This window comes from Nannospalax galili, unplaced genomic scaffold (assembly GCF_000622305.1).
Source record: "Nannospalax galili isolate Female #2095 unplaced genomic scaffold, S.galili_v1.0 scaffold161, whole genome shotgun sequence".
NCBI classification, from domain to species: domain Eukaryota; kingdom Metazoa; phylum Chordata; class Mammalia; order Rodentia; family Spalacidae; genus Nannospalax; species Nannospalax galili.
This window is the reverse complement of record NW_008348586.1, coordinates 3605448-3622678: the sequence shown is the minus strand read 5'-3', so window position 1 is coordinate 3622678 and position 17231 is coordinate 3605448. Positions and strand designations below refer to the sequence as shown.

General features: G+C 48.2%; 1 protein-coding gene across 1 annotated transcript in view; it reads left to right on the top strand.

The window, feature by feature from the left end:
- Positions 1–17231, top strand: part of Nt5c2 (5'-nucleotidase, cytosolic II) — a 224792-nt gene that overhangs the window by 38172 nt on the left and 169389 nt on the right. The window lies entirely within an intron of this gene.

Genomic DNA, 17231 nt, shown 5'->3' with positions numbered 1-17231 from the left:
GGAAGGGAAAGATGTCAGGGAAAGATGTCCGCCCACGGGTTGTGAGCTGGGACTTTATATATGGGGGCTTTAGGGTGTGGAAGGGGGGAATGTTTGGGGGAGAAATCAGGGAGGGGGAAGCAGGAAAAGCCTGGCTCCATTCAGTCTGCCAGGTGGGATTAGGGTCTGGAAGTGTTTATGTTTTCTCCCTTAAGAGAAAAGCTTGTTGTGATAAACAGCTTCTAAAATCTCTGGTTAACAGGTAGAATCTGCTTATCTTTGGAGGTCAGAGGAAAGGCAGGCTGCTTCTCAGCAGAGTTTGTTCTTCTTGACCTCAAAGGTCAAGGTGCTTATCAGCTAAGTTCCCTTTTCCAGGCTCCAAAGTCTGTAGGTCCCTGTTGGGGAGGTGGGGAGCTGCTGCTATTTGGAACCCTAACACTAGTAACTAGGGATGACCCAATCATGGGTCTGGGTTGGGGGTCTTTAATGCGGGGATCTACAGGCTGATAATGGGACCTCAGGACCATGAGTTGTACAGCACTAACCCATTCTCTAATGAAGGCAGTCAGCCAATTGATGACACATTGTCCAATAGTTAACATTATTAGGACTGTGATGTCTAGGGGTTCTTGACAGCCCACTAGGGGGCAGTTGGCAAGGACTATGATGTCTAGGGGTTCTCGACAGCCCACTAGGGAGCAATGGGCTATGGCTGCCACCTGGTTTCTCCCTTTGTACATTTCCCTGACAGAGAGTGTTGGGACGGTTAGGGTGAGCATTGCCAGAGGACAATATAGAAGCTAGTAAGAACAATGAAGTCTTAGCTTGGGGGGGTTGTCCGCATCCTTGTGGACTTTTCATTTTTTGGGATCGGGTGCAGCGATCAGTGGAAGGCAAAGGTCGTCTGGGTCTGGGTGTGGGTTCGCTAGTTGGATGTGGGTGTGATGAATCCAGGTGGTAACTCTGTCTACTTTTACTGCAGTCAGGGTAGTCAGGAGCACCATGTGCGGTCCTTTTCAGTGAGGTTCTAGGGTCTCACGGCAGTGTCTGCAGATGTAGACCCAATTGCCAGGCTGGTAGTTGTGTGGGGTAGGAGGAGGAGCGGTCTCATAAATAGCTTTCAGACAGGGCCGCACATCCTTGTGTGCATGTGCCACAGCCTCAAAAGAATCAAGCAATTGACAGTTATCAAACTCAGCAATTAATTCAGCTTTTAAATTGGGAAGGATGGGAGGGGGTCTTCCAAACATGATTCCAAATGGAGTTAAATCTAACAGGTAGGGTGAGTTTCATACCCTATATAGAGCAAAGGGAAGGAGAGCTACCTGGTCCCTGCCAGTCTCCATAGTTAATTTAGTAAGGGTCTCTTTTAGGGTTCTATTCATCCTCTCTACCTGTCCAGAGCTCTGGGGCCGGTAGGCACAATGTAATTTCCATTTTGCCTCCAATATTTTCGCTCTTATGTTACCTGCTAGGCAAATGCTGATCCATTGTCTGAGCTCAGAAGAGCCGACATACTGTACCTTGGAAGAATGTCTTCCAATAGCTGCTTGGGCTTGGTGATCATTTGTGCAGTTTCATGCTTGGTGGGGTATGCTTCAGTCCATCCTGAAAAAGTATCTACCAGAACTAAAAGATATTTATAACCATATTTGCCCAGTTTTATCTCTGTAAAATCCATTTCCCAGTGGGCTTCAGGCTTGGAGCCTCTCACCCTGTTCTTTGGAAAGGTTCTCAGCATTTGTCAGCCTACAGCTAAGACATTTGGAGGCAATTGGATCGACATGTGATCAGAGGTTCAGAACCTTGAGATGGGCGTTTCTTAGGAGGTCTTCTGTCTTTCGAGTGCCCAGGTGGGTGGTCCAGTGGATATGACTGAGAAGATCTTTGGCTAGGCTACTTGGAAGGATAATCCTGCAGTCCCCTGTATGCCACCAGGCATCAATCTTTTGGGTCATGGGACGTTTGTGTATCAGCTTCAGATCTTTCTGAGAATAATCAGGTTGGTCTGGTAGCGTGGGTGGCCCTGGGTCTGCCAGATGGATAGCCAGGACTAAGGTTGCTTTCAGGGCCATCTCCTTGGCAACCTGGTCTGCCTTCTGGTTTCCTTGAGCTATAGGCATATCTGTCTTCTGGTGCCTGGGGCAATGGGTGATAGCCAGTTTCTTGGGTAGCCATAGGGCAGCCAGTAAGTCTAGGATTTCTTGTTTATTTTTAATAGTCTTTCCCTCAGCTGTGAGCAGCCCCCTCTCCTGGTAGATGGCCCCATGTACATGGGCTGTGGCAAAGGCATGCCGGCTATCCATATACACATTCAATTTTTGTCCTTGCCTAATTTTAGAGCCTTAGTCAAGGCTATCAGCTCAGCCCCCTGGGCTGAAGTCCCCACAGGTAAAGCTGCTGCCTAGACAGTTTCAGTCTCTGTTACTACTGCTGCCCCCACATACCTCTGTCTGTTTTGCACAAAACTGCTGCCATCGGTGAACCAAGTGGCTTCTGCATCAGGAAGTGACTGGTCAGTCAGGTCTTTTCTGAGCCCGTGCACTTGGCTCAGGATCCCCACACATTCATGTAAGGGTATGTCCAGGTCCGTATCGGGCAGCAGGGTGACCAGATTGAGGGCTGTGCTCTGGAGAAAACAGATCCTGGGGGGTTAAGGAGCACGCTTTGATAGTGAGTCATCCGGGCATTGCTCAACCAGTGGTCGGGTGGCTGTTTGAGAACTCCCTCGATGGCATGAGGGGTTGTGATACATAAATCTTGCCGTAAGGTTAACTTGTCCGCATCTTTGACTAGAAGAGCCGTGACTGCTATAATTCACAAACATGGCAGCCATCCAGCAGCAGCTGGGTCCAGTTTTTTTGATAGATGCCACCAGCCTATTCCAGGGCCCCAGAGTCTGAGTTAGGACTCCTTTGGCCACCCCCTTCTTTTCATCTATGAAAAAATGAAAAGGCTTAGTAACATCCGGAAGTCTTAGGGCTGGGGCAGCCAGGAGGGCCTGTTTGATCTTACTGAAGGCCTTTTCCTGGAGCTCCGTCCAAACGAAGGTCCTGCTTTCCTGTGTGACTTCATAGAGGGGCCTCGCCAATTCAGCAAATCCTGGGATCCATAAGCGGCAGAATCCTGCTGACCCCAGGAATTCTCTCACCACCCTTTGGGAGTGAGGGGTGGGTATCTTTAGCAGTGTCTCTTTCCTGGTATCTGTAAGCCATTTTTGTCCTTCCTTTAATATGTATCCCAGATAGGTGACCTCTCTCCGGCATATTTGGCTTTCTTGGCAGATGCCCGATATCCCAATCTGCCTAGGGTCGCCAGGAGATCTCTGGTTCCCTGCTTACACTGTGAGGTGTTATCAGCAGCTATTAAGATGTCATCCACATATTGTAATAGGGTAAGCTGGGGGTGTTCCAGCCGGTACTCACCCAGGTCTTCATGGAGAGCCTCATCAAACAGGGATTCAAATTTTTGAATCCCTGCGGCAGGCGGGTCCAAGTCAGCCGCCCGTTGAAGCTGATCTCCTGGTCTTGCCATTCGAAAACAAAGAAGGGCTGGCTCTCTCTGGCCAGAAGCAGGCTGAAGAAAGCATCTTTCAAGTCTAACACCATGTACCAGTTTCTGGAAGGTGGCAAGGAACTTAGAAGGGTGTAAGGATTAGGTACCATTGGATGAACATTCATAACCCGCTTGTTTTACCTCTCTCAAGTCCTAGACTGGCCGATAGTTGAATTTATCTTTTTGACCAGCAAGGGGGCGGGGTATTCCAAGCCAATTGGCAAGGCAGCAAGATGCCTTGATCCCTCAGGCATCAGATATGAGGAGTGATTCCCAGCCTGACCTCCTGGGACATAGGTTACTGCTTAACTCTGGCCAGTAGGATTCCAGGCTTAAGCTCTGTCCAGATGTGGGGGCTGGTGGGCAGCCAGCCCCATGCCCCCTGTCTCAGCCCAAGCTGTGGGGAACTCCTTTAGCCAGGTGGAAACCTCCTCCTCTGTTGTAAAGACTGGTTTTTGATGTAACCTAAACTCATCTTCCAGTTGTAGGGTGAGTACCTGGATCGGGTGGCCTTCTTGGTCAGTCATTTGGGCCCCACTAGGGGTGAAATCAGTGTGGGCTCCAATTTTGGTGAGCAAGTCTCTGCCCAGGAGTGGGTAGGGGCACTCTGGCATGACAAGGAAGGAGAGGGACACCCAGCCCTTGCTCAGGTCCACTTTTCTTCGGGTGGTCCATGAGTATTGGTTCATGCCAGTAGCCCCCTGTACCCAGGACTTTTTATGTGGTAATTTTCCTTGGGGCTCAGTTAGTACTGAGTGTTGGGCATCCGTGTCTACATGGAAGCTCACGGGCATCCCCTCCACTTTGAGAGTTACCCTAGGTTCAGGGAGGAGCTCTGAACCCTGACCACCTAGTCACTCATTTCTCTGACCTCGAGGATTTGCACTCCTTCTCGGGCCCTGCCTTGCCCAGCAGGTTTTTCTGGGCAATCTTTCATCCAGTGGCCCATCTTTTTGCAATAGGCACATTGGTTCCTCTGTAACCTTGGTCACCCTTCCTGGGGTTTCCTACCTGAGTCTGCAGAGAAGTAGCACAGTTGGCATTCCTGCTCATCAGGCAACTTTGTAGTCATAGCCAAAAGGATCTTAGGAAAGTCTCGGGTCTGCTTGGTGCTAGCTGTGGCTGCAGCTCGAGCCTGTTTGTCTTCCAGGCTTTCTCTGTGGTTATAGACCCTCTCTGCTGCTGCCAAAAACTCTGGCAGAGTCTTATCTGCTAATCTATCTAGTTTCGGTAATTTGCGCCTAATGTTGGGCGCTGACTGGTTGACAAAGGCCAATACGACTGCATTCTTGTTTTCTGGTGCCTCTGGATTCATGGGTGTATAAGTGTGGAACGCCTCAAGGATCCTCTCTAAAAAGTCTGCCGGGGATTCTGTCTTTTCTTGCTGCACATCACTAATCTTAGCTAAATTAGTTGGGCACCTTGTGGCAGCCTGGAGACCCCCCATTAGAGTCTGGTGGTAGACCCGGAGCCTCTCCTTACCTTCTTCCACATTGAAGTCCCAGTTTGGTCAGACTAATGGGAAGGCTTCATCGATCAGCGCCTGGTTGGTGGTGGGATTCCCATCCACCCTGGGACCAACTTCTGTGCCTCAGTTTGGATCCGGTCCGTCTCCTCGGTGGGAAATAGAACCTGTAATAGCTGCTGGATGTTGTCCCAAGTGGGCTGATGGGTGAAAAGAACAGAGTCTAATAGATCAATAAGGCCTTGTGGTTTCTCAGAGAATTTGGCCATTTGCAATTTCCAATTGTAGAGGTCACTGTTGGCAAATGGCCAATATTGCAGGAGACCCCCTTAATGAGGTCTCCTGCCTCATTAAGGGGTCCCACTGCCCTTAAGGGAAGGACAGTGGAGTCTGCTCATGGCTGTCCCCTCTGGACCCTCCTCCTAGTTTGGGGGGTCTCACCCTCGGGGCTTGGGCTGCCTCAGCCTCTCCTGGGGGCTCTAAATGCGCTGGTTGTCTCAGCAGTGTGGGCAGATATGGGGGAGGCTCATGCAGAAGTTCTTCCTCTGTTCCACCCTGGAGGACAGGATAAAGTGGGGTGGACAGTTTCACTTTTCTGCCACTCGTCATCACGCAGGGTTAGGATGGTTGTCTTTGATCCCTGAGGCAGCAAAAATGGTTTGAGCCATTTGGGGGGCTCTTCAACCAGGGCCTGCCAGGTCGCAATATAAGGAACCTGGTTGGGGTGTCCTGGCTGCCTGAAAATAATATTTTTAACCTTGAAAATAGTGGGGAGGTCAAATGTTTCCCCTTCCAGCCATCCAGCATCAAATGTTGGGCATTCATTCCTGCAAAGGACAAAGAGTCTGCCCTTTTTGACCTCTAGCCCTTGTCCTCTAGCCTTCTTTTTGAAGTCAGAAAAATGATCCTGGAAAAGACTCAAAGGTGTTACTTGACTTTGTCCCATGTAAGTCACAAATAACATGGAAAACACAAAGACGCACACTGACAAAACAATACTTCCTGGCACCTTAAACAAGAACTGAAAGTGGGATGTCAGCCTCTCGCTGCTCCACGGGCATAACCCGTCTTTCCCTTCCAAAGTTTCAAGTGGGATCCAGTCCCTATCAGGTGGGTCCAGGACTTCTCCTGAGTCCCACTGCCTGGGGTCTTCCAGCGCATCCGCCTAGACCGCCAACAGGCTAACAAGGTAATGGGGGCCCAAAACCAAGAGCGTGCAACGCACACAAACAAGAGGACAAAGACACTTACTGGCTGTGCCAGGTTCAATGCTCCGGGGGTCCTGTGTGTGTGGGGGGTCTTGGGGATCCCGCACGAGCCCCCAAATGTTATGCCCAGATCTTGTGACCCCCAGTGACTCCCAAGGAGTCCGGAGTGTATGCAGCAGCAAAGAGCCTTTATTTGGGCTTAAGCTCGGGCCCTCAGATTTCACTGATGCAGTGGATCCATACTGAGTGCCCCGATCTAGGGTGGGGTAGGCTTTTATAGGGAAGTTTCACAGAAGCTTGCGCACACCAAGCATCCTTTAAAATGATTGGATGGTCCTATGCTCTTAGTACGGGGAGGATTCTTATTGGTAGGGACTGTCTTTAGGGCATTGGAATGCACTGACTGTTATCTGTGGGGCCAGAAGTTTCTGTTTTTAACCTTATAAGGCTGCTACGTGCCCGGGCTTGCTTGATCTATAGCTTTCTGGGATGGGGGTGTTAACTGAAGATTACAACATGCCTGGGCATGCCCAGGCTTGCCTGAAACAGCTAGTCAAAGTGGAATTAGTGCTGTGTTAAGCCAAGCAAATTACAGAAGCAGAAAGAAGCAGTTAGATGAGTCAGGGTCCCACAGTGAGCTGTCTGATGTGAGTGCTAGGAACCAATCTTGGGTCCTCTTGAAGAGCAGGCAAGGCTCTTAACTACTGAGCCATCTCTCCAGCTCCTAGTGATAGAGTCTTCACACTGGTCAGAAAAAGCATGTAGGAACTCTGATTCATATGGTCTCTCTTGTAATAATAACTGCTCTTATGTTGTGACATGAAAACAACCACCAAAAAATATGTAAGCAAATGAGTATGGCTACGTGTCAATAAAAGTTTATTAACAACAACAACAAAAAAGCTATGAGCTAGGTTTGGCCCTCCAGCCATAGTTTGCTAGCCTTTAGTAGAACATGTGGAAAAGAAAAAAAAAAACAACTGGGCCATCATGGTTCATGCCTATAATCCCATAATTTGGGAGGCTGAGGCAAGAGGATTATTGTGAGTCCCTGGACTGCTTGGGTCACATAGTGAGTTTCTTGCCAGCCTGGGCTACAGAGTGAGACCGTGTCTCAAAACAATGACAATAACAAAAGTAACTCTGGGCCTGGAGAGAACGCTCAGTGGTTAAGAGCACTGACTACTGTTGCAGAGGACCTGGTTTCAATTCCCAGCACCCCAATGGTGGCTAACAACCACATGTAACTCCAGTTTCAGGGGATCTGGTGCTCTCTTCTGACTTCCATGGGCATTGCACAACGTGGGAGTACTTACACACATGCAAGCAATACACTCATACACATAAAATAATAAACTTAAAAATTTTTTAAAAAGGTAACTGTGGTGGAGAACCAGACAGCAATAACCCAAAGTAAGTGACTGATGGTCTAATCTTGATTATCAGCTTGATTGGCTAGAGACACCTTGGAGATAGTAAGGCACACTTCTGGATGTGTCCTAGGATGTTTCCAGAGCCAATAGCAATGGAGGGAAGACAGGTGTAGTAGCACATAGCTATGATTTCTGCTTTGTGGGTAGGGTAGATAATGTGGAGACAGGAGGATCAGGAGTTCAAAGGTTGGCTACATAGAGAAATGGAGGCCAGTCTGAGCTACATGAGACCATCTCTCAAAAAAAAAAAGGACCAGTGTAATGTCTCAGTTGTAAAGGTGTTTGCTGCCTGCTATCATTGAAATGGGGGAAAGAGGGTCCCTGTGAGGGTTTTTATTCTCATTCGTAAAAGAACTTAAGAAGGGACCCTTTAAGATTTTAAAGAATGGAAACTTTAAAATTTTATTAGAATCTTAAAGAAAAATCCTCAGGGCAGGCAAACTGGTAACCTTAGCAGCTGCCTTGCAGAGGTGAATGGTGAGAAGAAGGAAAGAAAGCTATGAAGCCATGCAGGTTTAGAGCCTGTGTGGAGGTCAGACACATGGGTGACTCACAGCCACATGGCTAGTAGAAGGAAGCTTTAGAGAAAAAGTGAAGAAACACAAGATTCTATGAGCAGCCCAAAGTCTTAAAGAAAGCATGTTTAGTAAGAAAGGCATGAAGAAGAAAAGGAGAAATTACATCTTCCTGAAGAGTTGAGGAAAGAGGACAGACTTACAGAGACCTACCTGACTGTGGCTGGTCCAGAAGGTCTGCAGAGATCTGTGCTAGTTCCAGGCAAGAAATATTTGCTACCTCGTTAATTCACCAGGTATTCCGCCCATCTATTTAGCATAACTTAAGGTGACCCTGCCTTCCTAGGAGTGGGTCTATCACCAGGAAATTGACCATTGAGACTGGAAAAGTGGGTCCTCCAACAGATAGGCTAGACATTTTATAGTCTAGACCAGTTAAATTTATGGGGCCTTTTGATACTTTAACATTGTGAGTTCAATTTCTGGTATCCACATGGTCAAAGCAGAGAACTGACTCACAAATTGTCCTCTGACCTTCATCTTTGCACCATGGCATGCATTCATGTGTACACACACAAATAAACATAATTTTTTTAAAATTAACAAAATGGGCTGGAGAGATGGCTCAGTGGTTAAGAGCCCTTGCTGCCCTTGCAGAAGACCCAGGTTCAATTCCAAGCACCTACATGGTGGCTCATAACCATCTATAACTCCAGTTCCAAGGGATCTGATGCTCTTTCTGGGGACCCTGTATGCACATGGTACATTTACATACATGCAGGCGTACACATACAAATAATAAATTAAATTTTTTTTTTGAGACAGCTGTATCCTCAGCTGGCCTGGATCTTTGTTGGGGACCCCTGCTGTGAAGTTGTAGTCTCTCCATGTCCGGGTGGCCCACGGGCTCGGTTTTTATATGCAGATGACTCCTTTCAGCAGAGTACCTGGCATCTTCCTAACTCTCCTTTTGAAGTGCCCACCACAAATGCCCTAACACAAACATGGCCTCTGGCTCTAGGAATACCATGCTTTCCTGTGTGATTTTTCAGGTAGTCAGCGGTCTGGCAGCATGGCAGAAACCCACTTCCATATGCAAATAGAATGTCTCACAAAGTATCTATCAGCCAAAGCTTTTACCACTACCCCCATGGTATAAATATCTCAGTCTTCTCTCAATAATAGAGCTGCTGGATCACTAAGAGCTAAACACTTAGTAAAAGCTGTAACACGGACTGAGCAGAGTCCCGCATCTTACTACCAGCGATCCAGCCTCTCCGGAGGCAGCATTCCTCCATCACCGACTCACGGAACCTTAGCTTTAGCTGCCCTCGTACTTTCCCGCGTGGTCCAGTGGCCAGTGGACCCCGCATATTGAGGAGGGTGCACGGGTGAAATCAGGGCGGAGACACGGCTGGACAACGCTCCAGCAGCAGAGGCACTTTCAGCACCAAAAAGCGGCGGACAGCGACCCACCTGCCCCCGCTCCCAGGAGACGTGGAGCCGCGCACGCCGGGAAAGCCCATGCGACCAGAGAAGCAGACGCCTGTGGCCAGGACCGCCGCGACTCTCCAGGTGTGCCCGCGCACACCACACCAGGGCGCCCAGCACGCACCATAGATCTTGCTGTGTAGAGCATGCTGGCCTTGAACACACAGAGATCTACCTGCCTCTGCCTCCCAGGTGCTGGGATTGAAGGCATGCACCACCATGCCTGGCATAAATTTTTTTTTAATTTTATTTATTTTTATTTTATGTGTATGCATCTATTGCTTGCATGTAGGTAAGCAGAGGTCAGAAGAGGCTGTCGGATCCCCTGGGACTGGAGTTATGGGCAGTTGTTAGCTGCCATGTGGGTGCTGGGATTTGAATCTGGGTCTTCTGCAAGAACAACCAGTGTTTTTAACCACTGAGTCAACTCTCCAGCCCCCATAAAAAATTTTTTTAATCAACAAAACAGACAGCAACAAAAAGGAGATAGGAAAAAATCTGCCAGTGAAGGATCACTTTCTCCATCTCTCTCTCTCTGCTTCCTGGATGCCATGAGGTAAGCCACTTTGTTCTGCCACGCCCTCCTATCACAGTGTATTGCCTTACTAGGTCCGGAAACAACAGAGCCAGCTACCTATAGATTGAAACACATGTAACCATGAGCCAAAATAAATCCTTACTCCTTGTAGATTGTTTCTCTCAGACTGGGGATGTTGCTTAGTTGATAGAATGCTTGCCTAGGATGCACAAAGCCCTGGGTTTGATCCCCAACATTGCATAAACTGTGATGGCACATGCATGTAATCTCAACAATCAGAAGGTGGAAAGAGTTAACTCAGAGGTTCAGGGTCATCCTTGAGTTACAGAATGTTTGAGGCCAGCCTGGAATACATGAGATCCTGTCTCAAAGAAAAAAAATTCTTTCAGATAAAATTTCTGGTCATAGTATTGAATAAACTGACACAATAACCAAGGATACATAACCAGTAATAAGTTGTGTTGAGGGCTGTACATATAATTTGGTTGTAGAGTACTTGCCTAGCATGTGGGAGCTCTAGGTTCAATCCCCAATACTGGGGACATGGAGGTGAGTTGTATTGGAGTTATCTCAGCGACTGGCCAGGATGTAGCTCAGTTGTTAGATTGCTGGCCTACCATGCATGGAGTCCTGGATTCAACCCCAGCACTGCTTAAACTAGGTATGGTAGAACAGATCTGTAATCCCAACATTCATGAGGGCGAAGCAGAAGAGTCAGAAGTTTAAGGTCATTCTCAGCTACATAGAAAGTTTGAGGCTAGCCTGGGAGACTGGGATACAAGACACCCCATCTCAAGCAAGCAAACAAAATAAGCAAACAACCCACAAAACCAAAAAGTTACTGCTTTGAAAATGGAAAATTAAGATATTCAAGAAGTCCTTTTAAAGCTGGCAAAACAGTTAAAATCAAATTTTCAGAACTGGATGCTAATCAGAGCCTGAAATAATCAGGGGAATAGTTCAAGGAAAACCAGCCAAGAGCCAGGTATGATGCACCTGTATTTCCAGCATTATTTGAGACCTTGTCTCAAAATAATGAAAATACACCAGCCAAATCTCAGTAGTCTTGGTAAGAACAGCATGCTTTGTAGTACTTTGATTGGTTGATAAAAATAGCTGTATTGGAAGTACAGTTATCAGTACTGCAGGGAGCAGAGTAGATCTCATTCCCAGGGAATTATGGTTATTTGTTTTGTCTTGCTGTTCCCTGGCTTGCTTTCATCTGATTTAATTGGAACTGCCCCATATTGAGGATGGTACCCAGGGGTATTGGGTACCCAACTGGGTTGAAAACATTTGTTGGGTTTTTGTTGGATTTTTTTCTTTTTTGAGTTAGGGTCTTATATAGTCTAGGCTAGCCTCAAGCTCACTTTGTAGCCTAAGATGACCCTTAACTCCTCATTCTCCTGCCTCTACCTTCCAAGTGCTGGGAAAATCAGTATGTGCCACCACACTCAGTTTACAGGCAAATATTTTAGTTGTTGCTTCCTGGGGCTTGGGTACACTGAGAGAAACAATAAAGCTCAAAGGGAAATGGAATGAATTGCTTTTGAGAAGGACTTTGAAAAACTTACATATCTTGGGAAATGACATGTTCCTAAAAGTGTGCTAAGACGGAAAATCTCTGACTCATTCATTACCACCAACCTCAGGAACAAATGCCAGATGTGAGGGTGACCAAGGGAGCCCAATGAAGGACGTCAGAGGGATCCAGAGCAGCAAAGTAACTCTGGATTCCTGTCAGCAGGGTCAGGGATATGCAGGAAGGGTTTTCTTTTTCTTTTTCCCTCCCTCCCTTCTGCCAAGCCTCCGCCCCACCAGTGAGGCAGGACGTGGAGCTCAGTGATGGGGGCCGAGGAGGGGGTAAGTGCCCATTCACCCGCCTCCCCGAGAGTCTCAGACGCAGCAGGGAGTTTAGTCATGCAGGAACTCGTTTATTGTAAGTGTTACAATGCTTATAAAGGCAAAAACCACAATCATTAGCATAGGCGGGAACCTATCCTCCAATCCTGTGGAAGGTCACGTAGAGCATGCAGGCTCCTTTCAGTGCACTACTATGGTGATCATGAGGTGCTCATGCATTTTCCTCCTGGTTAGTCTCCAATTACCTACACTTTTTCTTATTTTTTGTCCCTGGTCCAATTGCTTAGCTCCTTCCCCCACTGAGGTGGTCGGCGCCATTTTGAATGCAGCTTCCCTACATCTCCTCCTTTTTGTTTTATTAACCGGGGGGGGGGCATCGCTCTCCCAGTAACCGGTCAGACCTTGGGTTAGGTGAACTGGTGACAACCTTGGTTTATGTGTATGTCTCCTTTATGGGGGAGGTAGGGAGCCGGTTGTAATGGACACGTATCGCCATAGCTTGGTAATGGACACATATCACCATAGCTTGTACCTGTGCTATTTGTCCTCAAATCATTTTCATTACTCGGGCATAGATACATGGTCCAAAGGTGCAAACAAGAGTGAGGATCACCAAGGGTCCCAGCAATGTTGAGATTAGCGTTGTTAACCAGGAAGAGGCGTTAAACCATTGTTCAAACAGGGATTGGTCCCTCTGGACATATCGATTATTAATCTCCTTTCTGACTTCATCTAAGTTTTTTGTGATTACCCCCGAATGGTCAACATAGAAGCAGCACTCCTCTCCCAGTGCTAGGCACAACCCTCCTTGTTGCATAAAGAGAAGGTCTAACCCCCTTCTATTTTGTAATGTAACTTTTGCCAGTGATGAAACAGTTTGTTGGAGGAACCTTACCGCCATTTCCAGCTTATCTAAGCCTGCATCCATATCTGCCTGAATCCTTTGGAGGCCCTGTTGGGAAAGGGCCAGAGAGGTGACCCCTAGGGCCACCCCTCCCATTCCTAGTCCCACGAGCATTGAGACTGTTAAGGTGGTGACTAACTCCCTCTTAAACCTAAGTGATTGTCGTGCCTCCATTTCCCCCCAGGAATGATATAGCACATGGGGGAAAGGCACTACCAAGGCACATGCATCCCCATCAGTATGTGTGAAGACTGTCAATGAGAGACAGGGTGTTAGCCCTGACTTTTGACACAACCAGTAAATCGCTGGGTCAGCAGGAACTACCCATTGATTACTGTTATTTGCCGCCGCCTGTGTTATGGTAAAGCAGCCCTCCCAGGGGAGGGATAATCTAGGGTAGTGACACAGGTCAGAATTTAATCTGTCACAGGTATGGAGAGCCTTCTTGTCTTGGTGGACAACCCCCCCAACACTTTTGGTTTCATCAGAGGTGTAATTAAACCTTCCTATTACACCTATTGCCTCAATCACCTGTACACCGGCCCCTAGGCACAACCAGCATAAGGAGGTAAGGTTCGGACGGGTCAAGTTGAGAACTCTATATGCAAGCTGGATAGCCGTTAGGATTTCTGACCCTCCCTTTGGGGTCAGATCCTTAAACCCATTGGGTCTCGCTCTGGGTTTTGAATGGTTTTGCGGGGGAAGCGTAAGTCCTGTGGGGGAGAGGCTCATGGCAGGTGGGTAAGGCTTGGCCGTCCCGGCCCCCAAGTTGGCCAGTCTGGGTGTGATTGGCCTTGTGAGGGGCTCAGCCTGCTTTCTAACCATAAAGAGGAGACCAGGGTCATGTCCAGATACATAGAATCTCAATCCCCAAGTCTTTCCCAAGTCCAGCCCCTTGCCCACTGTCCCTCCTCCATAAAGGTTATACAGAGGGGGTTGCAATGAAAATTTGTACATCTTCCATATAGTGGATTTGTGGAAAGTCTAGGTCTCTGTATTCTTTGGACAGTGATCAGTCCCTGGTCCTTAATCCATTACCCCATCCCTGTGGTTTCACATCCCCAGTTATAACAGTAGTAAGAATCAGCACCCCCCCACAGTTGCACAGCTGTTGTGAAGTTCTACCACTTCCTGGCCACAAATAAAATTCTGTCTGTAATAATGCGTCCCGCTTGAGCACATGGGAGCACCCCGGCTCTCTGGGGAACCCTGTTAATGTGCATCCACGTCCTGTGTCCCCACCTTCAGGCCAGGTCCCCCCTTGAGTCCGGTCACTGACATCCCACGATCTGGTAGCCAGGGCATAGAGATTTACAGGTCAGGCCACCATGTTTCCAGTGATGTTGTGTCCGGTGGTGTCACCTTGGTAGTGCTGTTGGCAATCACTCCGGTAGCCACATTGGTCACCAACCATGTGACCTTTTGGGGCTGATGTGGATTCAGGGTCTCTATAGGTCCAGATGATCTTGTTAGCGTCAGCTCCTCGATTGTCAGGGGTGACAGGATGAGCATGAAGATGAGTTTCCTCATTTTGATCTGTAAGAGACAGAGAGAGAAAGGCTTCCTCAAGGATATGTCTCCCTTGGCGATTATGAGGAGGTGTCTATGTTTTGTTTATTTCTTCTGGGCCTTAAGGGCCAAGTGTTGGCTCCACCAGAGTCTTTTCTTTTCCCTGTTAGTCATCTTGGTTGGAGCCATCACCCTGTAGGGGGAGACATTTGAGGTTTCTGGCTGGTACCCAAATTGGCTTATCTTCTCCCATGGGGAAAACACAACCAAATCCCCTCCCCATCATTAACAGTGGGTCTGCTCCTCTCCACTCCTCCATAATCGGGTCCTTCCACCTCACCTGTACTCGGGGGTTTGTATTTTCTTGTCCCCAGTGAGCTTGAAATTTAGATTGCAAGGTATTTTTTGAGTGATTTAAAATGTTTATGGTAAATAGGGCTATCCCTAGTTGCTGATGGGGGCTCATTCCTCCTTTTTGTTTTAATAGTTGAGTTTTGAGTGTTTGGTGATTTCTCTCAACTATAGCTTGACCCTGTGGGTTATAAGGTATTCCTTTGGAATGTGAGATGCCCCAAGTTTTAAAGAAGGTCTGTATTGAGGCACTGACAAAACAGGGGCCATTGTCAGTCTTTATTTGCGAGGGCAAGCCTAGGGTAGCAAAGCATTGGAGAAAATGTGATTGGGCATGTTTGGAATTTTCTCCTGAATGGGCAGTAGCCCAACATGCATGAGAAAAAGTGTCTATAGACACAAAAATGTACTTGAGCCTTCCAAAAGGTGCATAGTGGGTGACACCTGTTTGCCACAACTTATTAGGCTGTGGTCCTCTTGGATTAACTCCTGGGCCTTGTAGGGGGGTCACCTTTAGATAGGGTTGGCAAGCTTTACAGGTATGTGCTATTCTTTTTAAATCCTTTATTGGGACAGCGGGAAACCATGCACGAAGGCCTCGCCAATTGATGTGAGTGAGGTCATGAAGGTTTGCTGCCTCCTGGGCCGCATATATGTGGGCCCCATTTGATGCCAGACAATCAGCCAGGTTGTTGCCCTCTGTAATGAATCCAGGTAGCCCTGTGTGACTCCGCATATGTCGGGTTCCGACACACAGGGAGGGAAAAAGAGAGATCCTTGGAGCCAGCCGATAATCCGTTTCTCCCCTCGGGGCTGAGCAGGATGGTGAGTGCGCAGCTCAAAAGGAACACACAGAGCCAGGTGCCGAGTCAGAGCCGGAACACGCTTTATTGCAGCAGGCACAGGTATTTAAAGGCAAAGTCTCACGGCGGGGAGGTTGAGCCGTGAGTGACAGTTGCTTCTGGTGTCACGGACCTATGGGCTGAGGGGCCATTCCCTCTGTACGCCAGGAATGAGGCAGGGCCAGGTGGAGCCAATCCTATGTTGGGGATGAGTTTCCCCATCCCTCCCCCTTGACCTGTGCCGGACACCATCTTGGCGAGAATCGAAAGTGACCGGACAGGTGGGCCAAGTCTAGGTCAGGCTGCGGAAGTGCTCTGGAACTCATAGGTCCAGGATGTGGCTGCACTCAGGCAGTCCCGACATCTCCCCCTTTTGTTTTTATATCAGCCATGTTTTCTATCTTAGGTTGTCTCCATCTGGAGACCTTACCCGTCATTGAGTAACATTGGGCTCAGCTGAAAGACTGGGTCTCAAGTCCTGTCTTAGGTTGTCCCTCCTCAGGTTTTAAAGTTGCCCGTCCTCGAGTAACCATGATAGTCTTTCATGGCCCCTGTCTTAGGTTCATCCGCCGGGGAGGGATCTTACCCATCATTGGAGTCGAGACTCTCGAGGGGCAGGGCCTCTTGACAGAGTTCCTGGAGGGAAGGTTCATATGGCTCATTGGCCGGCTGGGCTAATCTCTGATAGTGTATCTCCACCTGGTGTAGGTTGATTGCCTCTATTCTCTGGCGAACGCTCTCGCCTTCTTTCTTCTAGATCTTCCTGGAGTTTTTTAATCTTATCTTGGACGATTCCAGACTTGTTGGCATAAAAGCAGCATTTTTCCTGTAAAAATAAGCATATCCCTCTCTTTTCAGCAGTTAGTAAGTCTAGTCCCCTCCTATTTTGTAAGACCACCTCTGCCAGGGAATCTAACTGTTTTTGGATGTCTAGGATGGTATCAGAGAGAAGTTGTACATCATGGATTAATTGTAGGGAGAGTTTCCTGTGCATATGAGTGGCCACTCCCAACCCTGCGGTCCCTGTGGTTATTCCTGCAGTTATTCCTAAGCCCACCAATAGGGGGATTATTTGAATTGCTCTTTTGCTCCTACCTCCTATATAATCAAAGAAAGGAATAGGGAGAGGCTCACCACCCAGTATAATGTCTATGTCCAGAAACAAGATGGCGAGGGCACAAAGGCCTGTCCAGTTGGCTGGCAGGAAGCTGTGGGCCCACCCTCCTCCACAAACCAGGATCATACCAGCAGGGGGGCAGGAATCAATGTTAGTCAATATGGAGATATTTGAGCCACAGGATGTAAAGGGAACACTTCCCACATCAACCCGAGAGGTGTTAGGATAGGGTGAGGTCCAAACGCAGGAGCCGGGTGATATTGGCAGGAGCTGAACCTGGATCGGGGGAATTAAGGCACAATTGTGCGGTGAGATGAAATCTCCTGTACCAGAAGAGTTAACAATCACTGCAATGGGTCGGGGGGGCCCGACACGCAGACAGAGCCAACAATCCTCGGCTAACTGAGGGGCAGTTTGATTTAGCAATGAGAGGGTTAGCTCCAGTAGACTTTGGGTCTGGG